The following is a 22,443-nucleotide window of genomic DNA, read 5'->3' on the forward strand; positions in this document are numbered from 1 at the left end:
GGCAGACAAGACACAGAAAGATAACTAAGGTAGCAGTTTTAGAAGTTCCCCAACTGATTCCACATTTTGGCCATGTATGCAATTGTATGAGAACTGGTATTTAGGGGCACCTTGGTGGCTCAGTTGGTTAAGCGTCTGACTGTAATCTCACGGTTCGTGGGTTCAGGCCCCATATCAGGCTCTCTGCTGTCAGCACAAAGTCCCCTTCAGATCCTCTGTCCCCTCTCTGTCTCAGCCCCTCCCTTGCTTGTGCTCTCTCTCTCTCTGTCTCTTTCTTTCTTTCTTTCTTTCTTTTTTATAATTTTATTTATTTCTAGGAGAGAGAGAGAGACAGCGTGAGCAGGGGAGGGTCAGAGAGAGAGGGAGTCACAGACTGAAACAGGCTCCAGGCTCTGAGCTGGGAGTCAGCACAGAGCCCGACGCGGGGCTCGAACCCACGAACCGCGAGATCACGACCTAAGTGAAAGTCGGACGCTCAACCGACTAAGCCACCCAGGTGCCCCATCTCTCTGTCTCTTTCAAAAATAAATAAACTTTAAAAAACCCTGGTGTGTTGGAATAATGCTTTTCAATCCTTAATGTGCTTCATATCAACTGAGGGTCTTGTTCCAGATATTGAGACAGTGAGTCTGGATAGAGGCCTAAGGTTTTTTTTTTTTGGTGCGTGATACAATTAACCTTCCACACAATTTTAAAGTATACAATTCAGCGATTTTTAATATATTCACAAGCTTGTGCAACTATCACCACTATCTAATTTCATTACATCTTTATCACTCCAGAAGAAACCTTGTGACCAATGGCAGTCGTTCCTTGATTCCCCTCTCCCTAGCCTGACAAACTCTAAATTACTTCATATCTCTATGGATTTGTCAATTTTGGACACTTCATATAAATACAGTGGTCCAAGTTATGGCCTTTGTGGTCAAGTTTCTTTCACTGAGTGTGGTGCTTTCAAGGTTCACGTGTATTGTGGCATGTATCGGCACATCATTCCTTTTTTTTCCCTTTTTAAAAATTAAGTTTTTAGTTTTAATTCCAGTATAGTTAGCATAGTGTCATATTAGTTTCAGGGTATACAGTACAGTGATTCAACAATTTCATACATCACCCAGGGCTCGTCGTGATAAATGTGCTCCTTAATCCTCATTACCTATTTGACCCTTCTTCCCACCCAGCTCCCCTCTGGTGACCATCAGTCTCTATAGTTAAGACGTGTTTCTTGGTTTGTCTCTTTTTTCTTTGTTTGTTTTTTCTTAAATTCCATGTATGAAATCATGTGGTATTTGTCTCTTTCTGATTGACTTTGCTTAGATAATACTCTCTAGCTCCATCCATGTTGTTGCAAATGGCAAGATTTCATTCTTCTTTATGGTTGAATAATAGTCCATTATACATGTACACCACATCTTCTTTATCCATTCATCTGTTGATGGACACTTGGGTTGCTTCCATAATTTCATTATTATAAATAATGCTTCAGTAAACATAGGGATGCATGTATTCTTTTGAGTTCATGTTTTGGTGTTTTTTGAGTAAATATCCAGTAGTGCAATTACTGAATTATAGGTAGTTCTATTTTTACTTTTTTCGAGGAACCTCTATACTGTTTTCCATGGTGGTTGTACCATTTTGCGTTGCATTCCCTTCAGCAGTACACAAAGGTTCCTTTTTTTCCACATCCTCGCCTATATCTGTTGTTTCTTGTGTTGTTGATTTTAGCTATTCTGACTGGTATGAGGTGACATCTCATTGTAGTTTTGATTTGTATTTCCTTTTGATGGCTGATTCCACTGTATGGACATACCAAATTTTGTGTAACCATCCATCAATTGATACACATGGGTTACTTCTACTTTTTGGCTATTATAAGTAGTGTTGATATGAACCACTGTGTACAAGTTTTCGTGTGGACATGTTTTCAATTCTAGTGGATATATGCCTAGGAGTAGAATTGCTGAATCATATTATAACTCTGTGTTAGACTTTTCTGAGGAACTCCCAAACTGGTTTTCAAAATTGCTGCACTAGTTTACATTCCCATCAACTGTATGAGAACTCCAGTTTTCAGTCTTACCAACCCTTGTTATTGTCTGATTTTTAAAAAAAGTTTATTTGTTTTGAGAGTGAGGGAACACAAGCAGGGGTGGGGCAGAGAGAGAGGGAGAGAAACCCCCAGCATGCTCCATGCTGTCAGCGTAGAGCCAGATGCCGGGCTTGATCTCACAGAGCATGAGATCATGACCTGAACTGAAATTAAGAGTCAGACACTTAACCCACTGAGCTGCCCACACACTCCTGTGTTATAGGAGCCATCCTAGTGGATGTTAATGGTATTTCACCGTGGTTTTGACTTGCATTTCTCTAGTGATTAACAATGTTGAACATCTTTTCGTGAGCTAATTTGGCCATTTGTATGTGTTCTTTAGAGAAATATCTATTTAAATCCTTGGCACATTTCAGAAACAAATTTTTTTTAATGTTTATTTATTTGAGAGAGAGAGACAGAAAGAGTGTGAACGGAGGAGTGGGAGGGGCAGAGAACGAGGGAGACACAGTATCTGAAGCAGGCTCTACGCTCTGAGCTGTCAACACAGAGCTGATGTGGGGCTTGACCCCATAACCGTGAGATCATGACCTGAGCTGAAGTTGGACACTCAACCAACTGAACCATTCAGGCGCCCCAGATCGTTGGCACATTTTAAATGCATTTTTAGCAAAAAGTACAGTTGTAAGTCATTATTAAGATAATATTAGCTTTAACAAAGCCCAATCTCTGTACCCAATATGGGGCACATACTCATGTCCCCAAGATTAAGAGTTGCTCACTCTACTAACTGAGCCAGCCAGGTTCCCCTCCTGGGCACATTGTAAAATGGCTCTTTTTATGGTAGAGTTGTAAGTGTTTTTCATATATTCTGGATACTAGATTTTTTTTTAATCAGATAAAGAATTTGCAAGTATTTTCTCTCATTTTAGGAGCTGTCTTTTTTTTTTTTTATAGTGCCCTCTGAAACCCAAACTTGGTGAAGACCCCTTTATCTATCTTTGCTTTTGAGCTTGTGCTTGTTGTGTTATATCTAAATGATCGTTGCCTAACCTAGGGCCACAAAGATTTTGCATTTCTAAAAGTAATGCCAATGGTGCTGGTTCAAAATTCTCAGTTTGGATAGTGAGAAACTCAAGCATTTCTTTTTCTTCTCAATGACCTGAAGGAGTAGGAGCTGCTGCTCTCTTTGGATGGTTTAGTAATCAGCTCTGAATCAAACTGGAGTTTTCCTTAGTCTTTCAGGGCTCTCCCACGGGGTCCCAGCTGGGGCTGGAACATGGCAGTGGCTGTCTTCCCTTGTTTTGAAAGCTCTGAACCTCAGAATTTGGATCCGTTAAAATCCAGTCCTGTAAACTCTAGGTAAACAATGCTTTCACCATGCTGGAATTTAGTTGTCGAAAGTGTAACTTGAAGGAGTGGGCCTTTGTCTGTAGCTCTGACTACAGAGAAACTTCTGTCCTAGCAGCATTTGCTGTAATGACATTTGACACCTAAATGGCAGGTAGCAATGTGTCCCAAGGAAACCACAGAGCGCATGAACAAGACAATTTTGTGATTCTCTCGGCAAGGCTTGGTTTCAGAATGTGATGCTCCCTTTGATGAGAAGCTTATTAGCAAAAATTTTAGCCTGTTTTCCTCTGCTTTGTTTTCTTTTTGTTCTTTAAATTTGGTTGATGCTTAAACAGAACCACTGCTTTCAGATCCAGAGCTTCAATCATAATCCTGGGTTTTTGAGGTTTTGTTTTCTGGATGATGGTCTTTGTTCCTCTGGACCATTTCCTCTCATGCACTAAGTGAAGGTGACCCCCACCGCCTTCCCTGACTCCAGAGAGTCCTCCTTGGGATGGTCTTTGGTCAAAGCTCAGCCAGTCTGGCCACCGAACAGGAAACACCGGCTGTGGACATTCTGGGACAGTGGTGGGAGTTAGTGGGTGACATTTTCCTGGGAAAGTCAGAATGAGTCTAACTCTAGGGCACCAGAGGGGAAGGACCATGGGGTCTGTTCCCCTCCTCTCAGGCTAGCCCCCACCCACCTGGCCTTCTGTCCACTGCTCCAGAGCCATTTCTCAACAATCCTTTCCATTCAGCCTTCTCAGAGCTTGGGATTCTCCTTGGAATGTTTATGATGTTAACTGTTTAGTAAGGAAATGTGGATGGGACTCATGTATTCATCAGCCATTTATTTACTCCTTCTCACATGTTCATTGAGCCCTTACTATATGCAGGTCTCTTTACTTATCACTGGGAGGATTACAAAAATTGTCTTCACCCTCACAAATTTTGTGGTCTGATGGAGACAGCTGTTCTAAGTCATTAATTCAGCAAATATTTATTGAGTGCATACTATGTGTCAAGCACTATACTACGTGTTGTGGCTAAAGCAGTGGCAGGGATAGGCCAGGCTTCTGCCCTCATGGTGTTTACAATTTGCAGCTAACAGCTAGCTTTAACAAAGGAAGTTCAGTTAAAAAATTATTGACTATAACTCTGCTGTCCTCATTCATTCATTGACTTGCTCACTCATTCACTTATTCCTTTCAGAAGTAGTTAGCAAGCACCTACCATATACTGGTCACCCTGTGAAATTCTGGTGAGTCAAGAAAGACCAGTTTCTTTCTCTCTTGGTATTTATCGTCTAGTGGGGGAATTCAGCCATGAATCAAATAATTATACTAACAAGTCTATAATTACAAAGGGAGATAAATTATTTGAGGAACACCTAAAGCAGAGCTATCCTTGACCAGCACACCTCCCTGAACTTGACTGGTTGAGTGTATTGACTTTCAACCGTCGGCATCTGTACCTCTTCCCTTGACACCTCCAGCAAACTTTATCTGAATACTTTTCGGGGCTTGTTGGGCCCTGAAAATTATTATTACTTAACAGGTAAGATCAGGGAATTATGTTGCACATAATGACTTTTCCAGTTACCTAGTACCACCGTCTATGTGCCAAAAGTTCACAGCTTTCCCTCTTTTGTTAACTATTTTGATAGAAACTTCCTGAAGTAATATATACCTTTCTGTTTTTAAGAACAAGGTATTTCTTTTCTTCTTTTCTTTTCTTTTTTCTTTTTCTTTCCTTTCTTTCTTTCTTTCTTTCTTTCTTTCTTTCTTTCTTTCTTTCTTTCTTTCTTTCTTAAATTTTCTGTTTATTTATTTTCGAGAGAAAGACAGAATGTGAGCAGGGGAGGGGCAGAGAGAGAGGGAGACACAGAATCTGAAAGCTGACTCCAGGCTCTGAGCTGTCTGCACAGAGCCCCACAGACTGTGAGATCATGCATGACCTGAGCCGAGTCAGACGCTTAACCGACTGAGCCACCCAGGCGCCCCTATTTTTTTTTTTTTTAAGTTTATTTATTTTGAGAGACTGAGAAAGAGAGAGCATATGCAAGTGGAGGAGAGGAGGGGAGAGAGGGACACAGAGGATCCCAAGCAGACTCTGCCACAATTAACTAAACTTAAAAGAAAAAGCCCAAAAGATCAAACTCTTTCTAACTGATTTAACTATGCTCCAGAACAAAGCTCAAGATATGTATAGGAATATAAGAATATTCATCAACCAGGCAAAAATTTGCAGTGCCTGGCTTCCATTCCAAAATTACCACCATGCAACGAAGCAGAAAAATATGGCCCATAATAGAAAAAAAAAATCAGTCAATTGCAATTGACTCAGAACTAACATAGATGTTAGAATGAACAGATAATGATGCTGAAATAGTAATTATCACCTTAAATGTATGTTGAAAAGTTAAGTAGAAACATGAATAAGAAAAATCCATACAGAATATTTGGAAATGAAAACTATAATGCATGATAAAAAATTTACTGGGATTAACAGCTGTGGGAAAGATTTAAATGGTCCAAAATATATGTAATTGGAGTCCCCAGAGGAAACAGGGAGGGGAGAAAAAAGATATTTGAAGAAATAATGGCTTAAGAATTTCCAAATTTGATGACAATTAGTGCACAGATATAATAATCTCAATAAACCCCAAGCATAGGAAACATGATGAAGGACATCACAATCAAATTAATTAAAATAAACCTTAAATTAAAAATATTAAAAATAGTCGAAGAAAAAAGAAATCTGTACTAAGGAGCAGAGGTAAAAGTGACAGCAGACACCTCATCAGAAACAATGCAAAGGAGAAGATAATGAAGCAATATCTTTATTTTTATTTATTTATTTATTTTTTACAAATAGTTTATTGTCAAATTAGTTTCCATATATCACCCAGTGCTCATCCCCACTAGTGCCCTNGAAGCAATATCTTTAAATTACTGAAAGGAAAAAAAGGAAACACTGCCAACCCAGAACTCTATACCTAGCCGAAAAAAATCTTTCAAAAACAAAGGTGAAATACAGACTTTTAAAGAATTACAAAAGCTGAAATAATTCATCAGCTGTGTCCCTAGCACAACAAGAAATGTCAAAGGAAATCCTTCAGGTAGAGGGAAAATGAGAAAGGGAAAAGAAAAGGGATCCATATAGAAGAATGAAGAGTGCTGGACATGCTATGTACGTAGGTAAATACATAGGATTTTTTTTTCTTATTTCAATCTCTTTAAAAGACAATGGACTGTTTAAAAAAATGTTGTGTGGGGATTGTGACATAAGTAAAAGTATAATGAATGGTAACAATCATTTAAATGTGAGGAAGGGAGAAATGAGCTGTTATAATTATATGCTGACTATAAAAATGCCCTTTAAATGTGAAGAAAAAATAAATTAAAAGGAAAAAGATATACCTTATTAACACTGAGCAAGAGAAAGCTGGAATAGTTATATTAATAGTCAATAGACTTCAGAACAAAGAATATTTCCAATAATAAAGGAAGTTAGTTGATAAAATCATAAAGAATTGATCAAGAGGACATAACAATTTTGAATGTTTATTCATCTCGTAACAGCTTTGAAATACATGACACAGGAAGCTGGAGGGAAATTTATCTAGTCTAACTGCTTTCTCTGTCTCTTACTCTCCCTTCCCTCTTTTTTTTTTTTTTTAATTTCTCATCTTCCTTCTTCTCTTTCTCCTCCTCCTTATTTTACAAATGAAGAAACCATGTCCTGAGGTCTAGTAACTGCAGCGGTACACATCCAGTGAGAAGCAAAGCTGGGTCTAGGACTCAGATCTTCACACTTTCCTTTTTAGTTTATTTATTTATTTATTTTGAGAGAGAGAGAGACAGAGACAGAGACAGAGACAGAGAGAGAGAGAGAATATTCCAACCAGGTTCTGCACTATTAACATGGAGACTGATGTGGGGCTTGAACTCACAACCTGCGAGTTCATGACCTGAGCCAGTATCAAGAGTTGGACGCTTAACTGACTGAGCCATCCAGGCACCCCAGGTCTTCATATTTCTTATCTAGGGCCTTTCCTTCTTCACTGCACTTTACTGAGCTTGAACAAACATTGTCTTTGAAACATTAACAACTTTTAAAGGGAAGGTATTAATGGTGTATAAATAAACAGACCACTAGATAGAAAACAGAAGTGTGACCTAGACACTATTTCTCATTTGTTGACAGTTGATTGGCATTGACCAGCACAGAAACCAAACAAAAAGTTGAAACGAAAATTGGGGAAACTCTGTCCTATGGTTTGAGAATTCTTCATTGAGTTCCAGCTTTTAGGAGAAGTCTGAGGATCTTGGGATAGGAATCCTTTTGAGTAGTCATCATACCTTTCTGCCACTGGGTGAGAAAGATCCCTTAAGTACATGACTTTTTTTGACATGAATATACTGGTGAGGCTTCTCTAACATGTAGCTGTCATAGGCTGCCTCCTGCCTGTGCTGTCAACATGCCCAATGGCCCAGATCTGCCAACTGGCCCATGAATTCACATAGAAATCAATTACTAGCTGAGCAAGAGCTATGGGAGAGTCTGAGTGCTGACCCATGCACTGGGATAAAGGCAATCAAATGCAGGGTCATCTGAGGTCAAGCCCATGGCTTTGGATAGCCATTTGTCATGTAGAATTGGTCGGAGAACCGTAAACACAAGAGGCAATGAGTGAAGTTAACTAATTATACACAACTGTGGCCATAGTTTGGACTGATCAGACAGGGCAAGACAGAGGCAGTTAGAATGCAAAAGTATGTTTAAAAACATAGCTTTTCCCAGCCAGAAGTGGTGGAGTCAGCACTGAAAAGACATGAGTGGGAGTTAGAGCAGCCGTCTTCAATTTGAGGGCCTTGGAACATGGGTTTGGAGAGGAGTGGAGGGTAATTTCAAGGCTCCTCGACAATTAAACCAATGAGAACTGCATTATGTCAGCCTAGGGTAACTACCATGATGGTCAGAGTCAAAAACAGAAAGTTATGAAAAATGTTTCTCACTGAACAGTAACTCTGGAGTAATGTAATCCAGGGCTCCAAGGAAGAGAGGTTGACTGCTGGACAGTCAGTCAGATTAGTTTATCCATCTCATTTATTATTATAAAGCAGGGATCAAAAGAAAAAAAATCTCTAACATCAGTATGCCATAAAGATTTTGGAGTTAAACAGATTTGAGTTCAAATCTCTTCTAAACTGCTAAAAACGATGTGAGTAGGTCAGATTAATCAAGTTTTCTGAGCCTCAATTTCCTCAGCTATAAGAGGAGGAGGATTATATGTACCTCATAGGATTGTAGTAAGGGTTAGGAACACTATACACATGTACATAAGGTCCTTCACATGTAGCAGGAGGTGGTAAAATGGTCCTCTCCTTCCTGCTTCTCCTCATCATCACATGGATGACTTTGGGCAAGCTGTCTTCTTCTTCCTTTGCTTTTAGTTTAGGTGGATTGTTGTTGTTGTTGTTTTGTTTTTGTTTTGAGAGAGACAGAGAGAATGCAAGCAGGGGAAAGGAGCAGAGGAAGAGAAGGAGAGAATCTTTTTTTTTTTTTAATTTTTTATTTATTTCTGAGAGTGAGAGAGACAGCGTGAACAGGGGAGGGTCAGAGAGAGAAGGAGACACAGAATCTGAAACAGTCTCCAGGCTCTGAGCCAGCTGTCAGCACAGAGCCTGATGCGGGGCTCAAACCCACAAACTGTGAGATCATGACCTGAGCTGAAGTCGGATGCTTAACTGACTGAGCCACCCAGACACCCCAGAGGGAGATAATCTTAAGCAGGCTCGACGCTCAGTTGTAGAGCCTGACACAAGGCTCAGTTCCACGCCCTGGGATAATGACCTGAGCTGAAATCAAGAGTTGGACACTCAACCAACTGAGGCACCCAGGCACACCTTTGCTTTTAGTTTAGTTTAGTCTCAGGGTAGAAAAACTAGGAACATAACTCTGGACTAGACCAAGCTGTGCCACCTTAGGTGCTAAACCAGAGCCACCACCTGGGAATGAAAACTAGAATCCTTTCTCCCCTATGGAGTATGTAATACTGTCTTCCCCTCCACCCAGGTGGTAAAGGTGGCTTTAGCCCTTGTTGTTTCTGATATTAAATATGAAGTGGAAAAGGCCAGGTCTCTGCATTATACACATACTTAGCTAGTTCCTCTAGCCCTAAATTATGTACCTATACTATGTAAACTATGTACTAAACTAGTCCTAAACTTTGTCTAGAAGAACTGAGAGTGGCCACGATGAAATATGTTTAATTAAATATGTATAAAAAGCAATAATATGTCAACTATTCAACTGCAATTCAACTAATTGATTTCATAATTATTATACATACATTATATTTGATTTTGGCAGTGGGCTTTTGGAGCAGTTAAAGATGTTTTCAAAGGACTTCTGCCCAAGAATGGTAGTTGCCCTGTTTATAATCCCATAGAACCCCACAGGATCCCACTCTCTGAACAACAAACATAAAAACAGCAAGTCTCAAAGCAGACGCAAATTCTGGAGTAAGACGCAGTAATTACCCCCTTCCCCACTTTTACTACAGTGTTTTCTCATACTACTGCTGGGTTAGGTAGAAACTCTAATTTTGTCAGCTAAAATTTGGTCTGGGTATTTCTTTCCTTAACATAAAAATAAAATAATAAAACCACGGTCAATGCCTCAGTTTTCCCCTAAAAAAGATAAAGGAGTTGACATTGGAAATCTTGCCTTCTACTTACTGCTTCCTGATAGGGTCTTTGCAGAAGTCCCACAGTGGAACATATCACGTGGAAAGACTAAAAGCTTAATGATACTGTATTAGTCAGGATTCTTCAGAGAAAGAGGATCCGTATAAAAAAGATTTATTATAAGAAGTTGGCTCATGTGATCATGGGGGCTAATAAATCTCAAGATTGGCCATTGGCAGGTTGGAGACCTGAGAGTAGTTTGAAAGCCAGAGAACCAGGAGAGACAACGGTGTGAATCCAGTCTAAAAACCAGAATCTTCTTAAGATTTAAGAAGAGTCAATGTTTTGGTATAAGTCTGAAGGCAGAAACACCCAATGTCCCAGCTCAAAGGCAGTCAGGCAAGAGGAATTCCCTTTAATTCAGAAGAGGATCTGTCTTTTTGTTCTCTTTAGGCCTTTGACTGATTAGATGAGGCTCACCCACATTAGTGTGTAACCACACACCAGCAGACTCTAAGTCAAGGGAGGGTGATGGTCCAACAAGATTGAAGAAAAAACAGAGATGGAGATTGAGGTTTATTGGGGGGAATTTATGTCCAGGGAATCCAGGAGCAGCTGACTTGACAAGGTATCTGTTCTGGGATCTACATGCAGCAAGCTCTTATAGTATAGCAGCTTAGTCCAGCAACTCTCTGTAGCCCTTCCCTTCCTTGCACAGCCAGCATTCCAAAGAGATGAAGACCTACCCTCTGGACAATCTTGTTACAAGGGAGATGCTCTGGGTTGGCTCCTCCTAGAGCACCCAACCTTGAATGTTGAACAACACATTTTTCTGTATATTCTGCTTGGTGGGAGTATAGAGAGAGGATGGGATCCTATATCCCCAAGAGAGTGATTAACAGGACATTCAGGGTGTGCTTGCACAAACTAACAGTCCAGTATATACCAGGGAGGGCACTGTGCTTTATTCAGATTATTGATTTAAATGTTAGATTCATTAAAAAACAAAACAACAACAACAAAAAACACCCTCATAAGTAGTCTGGTTCAAGATGGCAACATAGGGAGATCCTGAACTCACCTCCTCTCATAAACACACTGAGATTACAACTACACATGGAACAATGTTCTCTTTTAAAAAACCCAAAGACTGGCTGAGTGATGACTGCACATTAGGTGAACAAGAAGAAATCCATATTAAAATGGGTAGGAGAGACTGGAAACACTCTCACCATAAACCCTACCCGTGGGGTGGTGTACCATAACTGGGAAGGAACTTGGAACATGGAGCCTCTCTCTGAGAAGTGAGGGATTCATACACCACATTAAGCATCCCAACTTTTGAGATGTACACTTAGATAAACCTCCTGAACATCAGGCTTTGAAAACCCTTAGGGCTCATATCCTGAGACCCACATGACTCCAGCAACCTGAGAAGTCTGTCTTAAAGAGCTCACAAAGTCAGACTTGCCTGTCCCAGGCCCAGCTTAGAGGCAGCCAATCATGCCCAGACTTAAAATGAAGGAGACCTGCCTTATATTAAAGCATCAACCTGTGGGGCAGGCATCTAATTTAACACTCACATCTAGGAGCCTCCTGGAATACACTCTCCCAGGTATGGAGACGTGGGACCTATCTTCACACTTTCTTAACCATGCTCTAGAGCACCAGTGTTTCTTGGTGGGGAAATTTTGTATGCATCTGGTGCTCCAATTCTTGTCGCTGCCTCCAAGGAGACACCTCTTGATCACGTGATTCTGGAGACCAGAGGAGCTTGTGCTCCTGGTCACATTGGGATTATAATACCCAGTGTTACCCAGAAAGGAGCTCATACCCTAGTCTGGTATCCTCATTTGTTGCACCTGGTGTCAGAGGACACCTCTACATCACCTGACTCTTTTGGCCAGTGGAGTTTATGCTTGTGGGTCCCAAGGATTGTAACCAATGGACAAAGAATTCTTAAACAGCTACAACCCTCAGGACACAACAAGAAGCAACAGGCTCAAGAGCCTGGTCTTTCAGTGAAGGTGGTCTATTAGCTAATCATTTGCCCAAGGGAGGCCCCTTGAACACCTGGCTCTAGTGGCTAGTGGGGGCTTGCATGTCTGGGTCCTATAGTCTTGTGGCAATCAGAGAGATGATTCTTGGCAAGCTACTGCCCTCAGGATACTGTGTGGTCTTTCTGTGAAGAAGCCTCTGCTTCTTCTGGAACATCACCCAGAGGGGCAGGCTTTGGGTTTGGCACACATTCAGTGGCCTCTGGAGTTTCTCTCAAGGAACATAGGTTGTCGATGCCATCTTGGCACTCTCCCTCTGCCTTGCTCCAACTAGCTGGTATCACCTAGAAAAGAACTTCCATGTTTATCTGGAGATCCAGTTTCTGCAACTCAGAAGACCTGTCCAGATGGCTTGGCTCTGGGGGCCAGTGGGCTTATTCATGCAGTCCCAGAGGATTGTTTTTATTTGCATACATTTAAAAGCTGATGCCTGAGGGTCTGGCTTTCAGTCACCCTGAATCTAAATGCTGAGATCCCCCTTTTGGGGAACTGACAGGTTTTGGCAGTCCTCAACTACCGGGAGCTATTTAAAATATAATAGGCTGCTGGATAAGCACAGAGGTTTGAGAGACAGCCAAGAACTAAGGCAGAGTTGAAGAAGGGTCATCTCCTACATGAGGCCACACCTTCAAGACTGGGAGAGGTGGTTGTTACATTTCCTATACAGAAGCCAACACAGACTCAAGCAAAATGAAGAAACAGAGAATATGTTCCAAGCCAAAGAACATGAAAAAACCTTGAAACAGAGATAAGTAATTTACCTGATAAAGAGTTCAAAGTAGTGGTCATGAAGATGCTTACTGATATCAGAATAAGAATGGATGACCATAGGAGGATTTCAAAAACAATAACAACAACAACAAAATAGAAAATATAAGAAAGTACCAAGTAGAGGTCTCAGAGCTGATGAATACAGTAGCTGAACTAAAAATATACACTACAGAATCTCAGCAGCAGACTAGATGAACAAAAGAAAGGATCAGTAACTTGAAGAAAAGGCAGTGGAATTCAATCAATTAGATAGGCAAAAAGCGAAAAGAATGAAGTGAAAAAATGCGAAGATAGCTTATAGGGCAACATGAAATGGACTAATGTTTGCATCAGAGGGCTCTTGGGAGGAGAGGAGAGAAAGAATGGTGCAGAAACCTTACTTGAAGAAATAATGGCTGAAAAAATTCCCTGGCCTGAGAAAGGAAGCAGATATCGAGATCCAGGAATCTCAGGAAGTTCCAAATGAGAAGAATGCAAAGAGACCCACATGAAGACACATTATAATTAAAACATCAAATATTAAAGACAAGGAAAACTGTTAAAGACAAGGAAAAAATCATTAAGAACAGGAGTGCCTGGGTGGCTAGGTCAGTTAAGTGTCTGACTTTGGCTGAGGTCATGATCTCACAGCTTGTGGGTTCAAGCCCTACATCAGCTCTGTGCTGACAGCTCAGAGCCTGGTGCCTCCTTCGGATTCTGTTCCTCCCTCTCTCTCTGCTTCTTCCCTGCTCACACTCTGTCTCTCTCTCAAAAATAAACCTAAAAAAAAAAAATAATTAAAAATCATTAAGAACAAAGCAACTGGTTACATACAAGGGAACACTCCCATAAGACTACTAGCAGATTTTTCAGCAGAAACTTGGCAGACCAGAAGAGAGTAACATGATACATTCAAAGTACTGAAAGAAAAAAAAAAAAGCCCTTCCAACAAAGAATACTCTATATATGGCAAAGTTATTCAGAAGTTACATAGGAGAAAAAGTTTTCTAGACAAGCAAAAGCTAAAGCAGTTCATTACTACTACATCAACTTTATAAGAAATGTGAAAGGAACTTTAAGCTAAAAGGAAAAGGTGCTAATTAGTAATAACACATATGAAAGAATAAATCTAACTGAAAAAGTAAATATATGGTAAAAGCAGTGGATTAATCACACAGAGCTAGTGTGAAGGTTAAAAGACAAAAGTAGTAAACAGAATTGATTGCAATAAGTAGTTAAGGGACATACAAGATAAAAAAATATAAAATATGACATCAAAAACATAAAACATGGGGTGGGAAGGTAAGAATAATGTTGAGTTGTACAATAGGATCAAACTTATCAACTTAAAACAGATTATTATAGATGTAAGTTATATGTAACCCTCATGGTAACCACAAAACAAAAAATTATAGTAAATACACAAAAGATAAAGAGAAAGGAACGTAAGCATACCACTAAAGAAAGTCATTAAACCACAAAGGAAGAGAGCAAGAGATGAACAGAACAGAAAGGAACTACAAAAACATCCAGAAAACAATTAACAAAAGGGCAATAGCACATACCCTTCAATAATCACTTTAATTGTAATTTAAACACATAGAGTGGCTGAATAGATTTTAAAAACCCACAAAAGGCCCATCTATGTTTTGCCTACAAGAGACTCACTCTGAATGTAAAGACACACACAGACTGAAAATAAAGAGATGGAGGAAGATATTTTATGTAAATGGAAAAGAAAGCTGGAATAAATCTATCAGATAACGCGGAGTTTAAAAGAAAGACCATAATAAGAGACAAAGAAGGGTGTTACATGATGATAAAATCCAAAAAGATACAAATAACATTTGCAAACATTTATGCACTCAACATGGAAGCACTTAAATATATAAGGCAAAAATTAACAGACCTAAAGGGAGAAATAGGGAGAACTACAGTAATAATAGAGGACTTTAATACCTCTCTTATATCTATGGATACATCATCTATACAGAAAAGCAATAAGGAATCATGGCCTTAAATGACACATTAGACCAAATGAGCGTAATGAATTTCACCCAAAAGGAACAGAGTATACATTCTTCTCAAGTGCACATGGAACATTCTCTAGGATAGATCATATGTTAAACCACAAAACAAGTCTTCATAAATTTAAGAGAACTGAAATCCTCTCAAGCATCTTTTCTGACCACCGTGGTATGAAACTAGAAATTAATGACATGAAGAAAGTTGGAAAATTCACAAGTATGTGGAGACTAAACAACATGCTACTGAACCACCAAAAGGCCAAAGAAGAGATCAAAAGAAACATAAAAAAATACTATGAGACAAATAAAAATGGAAATGTAACATAACAAAGTTTATGGGATGCAACGAAACAGTTCTAAGAGAAAAGTTTATAATGAGAAATACCTACATTAAGAAACAAACAAACAAAAAGTCTTGAAGTCTTAAACAGCCTAACTTTATATCTCAAGGAACTAGAAAAAGAACAAACAAAGTTACTAGAAGGAAAGAAATAACAAAGATTACCAGAAATAAATAAAATAGAGATCAGAAAGACAAAAGATAAATGAAACTAAGGGCTGATTATTTGAAAAGATAAACATAATTGACAAGTTTTTAGCTAGACTCACCAAGAAAAAAAAGAGAGGATGCAAATAAAATCAGAAATGAAAGAGGAAATGTTACAATTGATACCACAGGAAAATAAAAGATCATAAGAGATTATTATGAACAATTATGTGCTAAAATATTGGACAACCCAGAAGAAATGAATAAATTCCTAGAAACATACAATCTACCAAAACTGAATCATGATGAAATAGAAAACCTGAAGACTGATTACAAGTAAGGAGATTGAATCAGTAATAAAAATTTCCCAACAAAGTCTGAGACTAGATGGCTTCTCTGGTGAATTCTACCAAGCATTTAAAGAATTAAAACCAATCCTTCTCAAACACTTCCGAAAAATAGAAGAGGAGGAAACTCTTTTAAACTCATTTTACGAACTCAGCATTACCCTGATACAAAAGCCAGACAAGAACATCACAAAAAAAGAAAATTATAGGCCAATATCCCTGATGAACAGAGATGCAAAAATCTTCAACAAAATATAGCAAATTGAATTCAGAAATACATTAAAAGAACCATAAACCATGATCAAGTGGCAATTATTCCAAGGATGTAATATTGATTCAACATTCACATATCAGTCAATGTGATAAAACCACATTAACAAAATGGAGGATAAACATAGTCTGGTCATCTCAGTAGATGGAGAAAAGCCTCTGACAAAATTCAACAACCATTTAAGATAAAAACTCAACAAAGCAGATGCAGAGGGAACATATCCAACATAATAAAGGCCATATATGACAAGCTCACAGCTAGCATCATACTCAACCATGAGAAGTTGAAAGCTTTTTCTCTAAGATGAGGAACAAGACAAAAATGCCCAATCTCATTCTTTTATTCAGCATAATATTAGAAGTCCTAGCCTCAGCAATTAGACAAAAAACCAAAACAAAAACAAAATAATAAAACCCAAACTTTCAAGTTGGAAAAGAAAGCAAAACTATCACAATTTGCAGATGACATGATAGTATTATATAGAAAACCCCACAGACTCCCTCAAAAAAAAAAACCCACAAACTGTTAGAACTAATGAATGAATTCTGTTAAGTTCCAGGATACAAAAATCAATACACAAAAATCTGTTGCATTTCTACACACTAATCATGAACTATCAGAAGGATAAATTAAGAAAACAATCTCATTTACAATTGTGTCAAAAAAATTGAAACACCTAGGATAAATTTAACCAAAGTGGTGAAAGACCTGTATATTAAAAGATATAAAATATTAGTGAAAGAAATTGAAGAAGACACAAATAAATAGACTAAAATGCTCATGGATTGGAAGAGTTAATATTGTTAAAATGCCCATACTACCCAAAGTAATCAAGAGATTCAATGCAATCCCTGTCAAACTTTCTTTTTTTTTTTCACATTTATATTCTTTTTTTTTCTTTTTTTTTTTAATAGTTTATTGTCAAATTAGTTTCCACATAACACTCAGTGCTCATCCCCACAAGTGTCCTCCTCCATGCCCATCCCCTCCTTTCCCTGTCAAACTTTCAATGGCATTTTTCATGGAAAGAGAACCAAAAAAAAAAAAAATCCTAAAAATTTGTATGGAACCCTAAAAGACCTCAAACAGCCAAAACAATATTGAGAAAGAGCAAAGCTGGAGGACTCATGCCCCCTGATTTCAAACTAGATTACAAATCTTTAGTAATTAAAACAGTATGGCACTGACAGAAAAGCAGACAGTGGAACAGAACAGAGAAACCAGAAATAAACCCACATGTATATGGTTAATTTAGGACAATAGAGCCAAGACTATACAATGAAGAAAGTATAGTCTCTTCAATAAATGTTGGAAAAATTCGACCACCACATGCAAAATAATGAAACTAGACCATTGTCTTACACCATGCCTCTAAATTAACTCAAAATGCATTAAAGACTTGAATGTAAGATCTAAAACTCCTAGAGGAAAACATAGGCTGCAAGCTCTTTGACAGTGGTCTTGGCAATGATTCTTTTCAACCTGACTCCAAAGGCAAGGGCAACAAAAGCAAAAAGAAACAAATGGGACTACATTAAACTAAGAAGCTTCTGCCTAGCAAAGGAAACCATCAACAAATGAAAAGGCAGCCAACTGAATGGGAGAGAATAATTGCAAATCATATATCTGATAAGGGACTAATATCCAAAACAGAAAAAATTCATGCAACTCTATAGCAAAAAAAAAACAAACAAACCCAGTCTGATTAAAAAATAGGTAGAAGTTCAGAATAAGCATTTTTTGAAGAAGATATATGGATAGCCAACTGGTACATGAAAAGGTGTTCAATATCATTAACGATCAGAGAGTGCTAGTCAAAACCACAAGGAGATATCACCCCACACCTACAAAAATGGCTATTTTTCAAGAAGACTAGAAAAAACAAGTGTTGGCACAGATGTGGAGAAAAGTGAACCTTTGTTCATTGTTGTGGGAATATGGATTGGTGAAGCCACCATAGAAGACATATGGAGATTCATCAAAAAATTAAAAGTAGAACTAGCATATGATCCAGAAATTCCACTTTTGGCTATTTGTCTGAAATAAAAACACAAATGAGAAAAGATATATAGCAGCATTATTTACAAAGCCAAGATTTCGAAACAACCTAAGTGTCCATAGATGAATGAATGGATAAAACACACACACACACTGTAATATTATATAGGCTTAAAAAGTTGCAATCTTGTCATTTCTGACATCATGGTTGGGTCTTGAGCACACACACAACTGAGCTCATAGATAAAGAGAACAGATTGGTGGTTATTGGGCGAGGGGTGGGGGAGAGATGGGTGGACTGCTTTTGTTCAAGTAAATTGAGTTAAAAAAATAAAGGAAGAAAAACATCCTCACAGAAACACCCAGAATAATGTTTAACCAAATATCTGGGCACTTCATGATCCAGGCAACTTGGGACTAAAATTAACCATCACAGCTACATATGGCCCTACCTAGTCTGATAATAATTGTAGTTAATACAAAAAAGTGCCAGGCAGCATGGTGAGGCAGAAAACATGTCTTTTGAAGTCAGTTGGACCTACGGTCAAATTTAAATGTACCTCTCATTACCCCACTAGTATTCATTGTCTCATTAATAAAATGTGGGTTATATGTATTTCTATTAAGGTTCTAAGTTTAGCTGAGATGATGTATGCAAAGCCTCCAGGTAACAGTAAATACTTAACAGGGATGGCTATTATGATTAATGATATTTAATCTGTAATGATACTAGTAGCATCAGCTGTGTGGTCTTTAGCTCATCAGTCGTGTTCTGTGCCTTACACATTTTCTTCAGTCTATGATCAGCACAATCTCATAGGAAGCCCAACTTTCTATTTCCAAATGCACTGCTTAGTTTCTCAATGCGCTGGAGATTGGATTGCTTTCTAGCTACTGTCCTTGATTGAAAAACAGGAATGTTCAGCTTCTGCACAGCCAAGGAAACAACCCAGAAAATCAATAGGCAACCAACGGAATGGGAAAAGATAGTTGCAAATGACATATCAGATAAAGGGTTAATATCCAGAATATATAAGGAACTCATCAAACTACACGCCCGAAACACAAACAACCCAGTGAAGAAATGGGCAGAAGATATGAACAGACACTTCTCCAAAGAGGACATCCAGATGGCCAACAGACACATGAAACGATGTTCAGCATCCCTCCTCATCAGGGAAATACAAATCAAAACCACACTGAGATACCACCTCACGCCAGTCAGAGTGGCTAAAATGAGCAAATCAGAGAACTCTAGATGCTGGCGAGGATGTGGAGAAACGGGCACCCTCCTACACTGTTGGTGGGAATGTAAACTGGTACAGCCCCTCTGGAAAACAGTGTGGAGGTTCCTCAGGAAACTAACAATAGAACTCCCCTATGACCCAGCAATAGCACTGCTAGGAATTTACCCAAGGGATACAGAAATGCTGAGGCATAGGAGCACATGTACCCCAATGTTCATAGCAGCACTCTCCACAATAGCTAAAACATGGAAAGAGCCTAAGTGTCCATCCACGGACGAATGGATCAAGAAGATGTGGTTTATCTATACCATGGAATACTACATGGCAATGAGAAACAATGAAATCTGGCCATGTGTAGCAACATGGATGGACCTTGAGGGTGTTATGCTGAGCGAAATAAGTCAGGCAGAGAAGGACAAATATCATATGTTTGCACGTATAGGAGGATTAGGAGGAACTTGACGGAGGAACAAGGGGGAGAAGAAGGGCAGAAATGGTGGGGGAAAGGGAGAGAAGCAAACCATGAGAGACTCTTGAATGCTGACAAAAACTGAGGACTGATGGATGTGGGGGGAGGGGGGATGGGCATGGAGGAGGACACTTGTGGGGATGAGCACTGAGTGTTATGTGGAAACTAATTTGACAATAAACTATTAAAAAAGAAAAAAAAAAAAGAAAAACAGGAATGTTCTACCCACTGCGGCATAGTTTCTAGGACCTATGAGATTTTCAAAGGCCAGTAAAAATTTTATTTTGAGGAGAATTCCCTTCTAAAATATACAAAGAAAGCTACAAAATTGCAATTAAAATATTTAAATATCTATTAAGGAGTTCCTGGGTGGCTCAGTCGGTTAAGTGCACAACTTTGGTTCAGGTCACTATCTCACCGTTTGTGAGTTCAAGCCCCACGTCAAGCTCTGTGCTGACAGCTCAGAGCCTGGATGGAGCCGGCTTCAGATTCTGTGTTACTCTCTCTCTGCCCCTCCCCTGCCCATGCTCTGTCTCTCTCTCAAAAATATATAAACATCAAAAAAAAATTTTTTTTAATGTCTATTAAAAGTAATCATATGTCAACTTGTCAACTGCAACTCAGTTCTTTATTACATGGAGAGCCTCTTTGATGATGGATATAGTCACAGTTTAGGATGTCTTCTTTGATGTGGGGGTGAGGCCTTCAACAGTACGAATGCTTGAGTCTATGAAGGTCTTAAACTAATCCTACCAAAGACAGGGGAATGTGCACTGGAATGTGCATGCAGAGCAAATAAAAGAGGCTTTGAGAGATGAATATGGGAAGGACAGGGAGGCTGACTGGGTGTACGGGCCACGGCCAGCGAGGCTGGTGAGGACCGGGAAATGGGACGGTTCTGGAGACACAGTGTGGACAAAGGGGGAGCAATGGAAGCCTTCTGGTGGTCCTACCACCTGCAGAGCACCGTCCCCACCCCCCCCCCCCCCCCCCCCCCCACCAGCCCTTCCACTTCAGCACTGAGGTCAATGGAGAGAAAGATTCTCTGCCTGACCAGCTTTTAGCAAGTGGGTCAGGGAAAATGATCAGATGGAGAAGCAAGAAGTAACTGCTGACAGCTTGAGCCCCCAAAATGTCCAGCTCGGGAGGGACAGTTAAGTCAGAGCTGTTACCAAGAGCATGTCCAGCCCTCATTTTCACTCGCCCTCTCAGATCACCATTGACAGTCACCTTTCTGATTCCCTTTCTCTGGCTCTTGTGCTATCATCCATCTTCACTGAGCAGCCGACTCAGGAGGGGAGCCTTATCCTCCTCTCTTTAGACAAAATAAATAAGGGTCAGTTGATATAACTGACCCCACACAACCATGACACAAGGGCCCTGATTGCTGATTTCCTTTGATCCTTTCCTCAGTGTCAACTGGCAGGTGATTAGCTCAGCAAAGTTCATATTTGTTATTGAGAGCTTCTGGGGTTTTTTCTCTTTTGAGATTTTTCCTCTCCAGCCTAGGCCTCAGTCTCCCAACACTTTCTTAAGGGAAACATTTATGACTTAGTTTAATAAACCCTTATCTGTAGGGTCATATATAGTTTATCCATAGGTGTGATTCTAGGTTCAAGTATCAAGCTATTTTATCCTCATTTACAACTCCACAAGATAGGCACCTGTAGTTGTTGTCTTCATTTTATAGAGGGGGGAAAAGTGGAACAGAGAGGTTAAGTAACTTTTCCAAGGTCACCCTGCTTACAAAAGGCAGAATGAAGCTTGCTCTGAGCCCTGGCAGTCCCTTAGCCAAGCACTATGCTGTCTCATTTCTTTCATTGTGGCTTTCCTCAGACTCTCTTGAGATTGTAAAAGGTATAATTAGTCATGACTCTCTAAGGACAATATGGGGGAGAGTGACTGCTCGCCCCATTTTTCTTCTCATATTCTGGTAGCTCTGCTTTTAAGTCTCGGATTTGCCCTACCCTCCTTCCTTTCCCATACTTTCCTGTTGAGAGGCTCACAGTTTCCTCAGATTGTGTCAGAAAACCCAGAGGAAGGGCACCTGGGTGGCTCAGTTGGTCAAGAGTCCACTTTAGCTCAGGTCATGATCTCATGGTCTATGGGTTTAAGCCCCACATCGGGCTCTGTGCTGACAGCTCAGATCCTGGGGAGCCTGCTTCAGATTCTGTGTCTCCCTCTCTCTCTGCCTCTCCCCTGCTTGTGCTCTGTCTCTCTCTGCCTCTCAAAAATAAATAAACATTAAAAAAATTTTAGAAAACCCAGAGGAGCAAGCAGGGTGGGACAGGGTGAGGAGAAAGTTGAAACCACCAAGAACAGCAATGTGTAAGACCCCCCTCCCTTCTGTGACCCTAGAACTCAGGTAGATACCTTGATGGTTTGCATTTTTTCATTGTTTTTTTTTTTTTTTGTTTATTTATAAGCAGTGGAAATGGACTCTGGTTAAGAAAAAAAAGAAGAAAAGAAAAAGAGAAGATATTGGAAGGGTTCTGGGTGGCTCAAAGAATCAAGAAGTATTGACTGATTTGGCCAATTAGGCTTCAGAAAGGACTAGAAGGCCTGGAGGATTTCAGTAGCAGGATTTGTGAATGGTTTTTTAAAGGTCCTTTGAAGGACTGTGTTCTCTCCAGACCTTTCCTGTCCTTGTATCACTCCAGGAGAGATTTCATTCCAAGCAAAGAGAAGCACCATTCACAGGAAGGGCTGTTGGTCA

The sequence above is a fragment of the Crocuta crocuta genome, unplaced genomic scaffold (genome assembly GCF_008692635.1).
Source record: "Crocuta crocuta isolate KB4526 unplaced genomic scaffold, BGI_CrCroc_1.0 scaffold282, whole genome shotgun sequence".
In the NCBI taxonomy this organism is placed as follows: domain Eukaryota; kingdom Metazoa; phylum Chordata; class Mammalia; order Carnivora; family Hyaenidae; genus Crocuta; species Crocuta crocuta.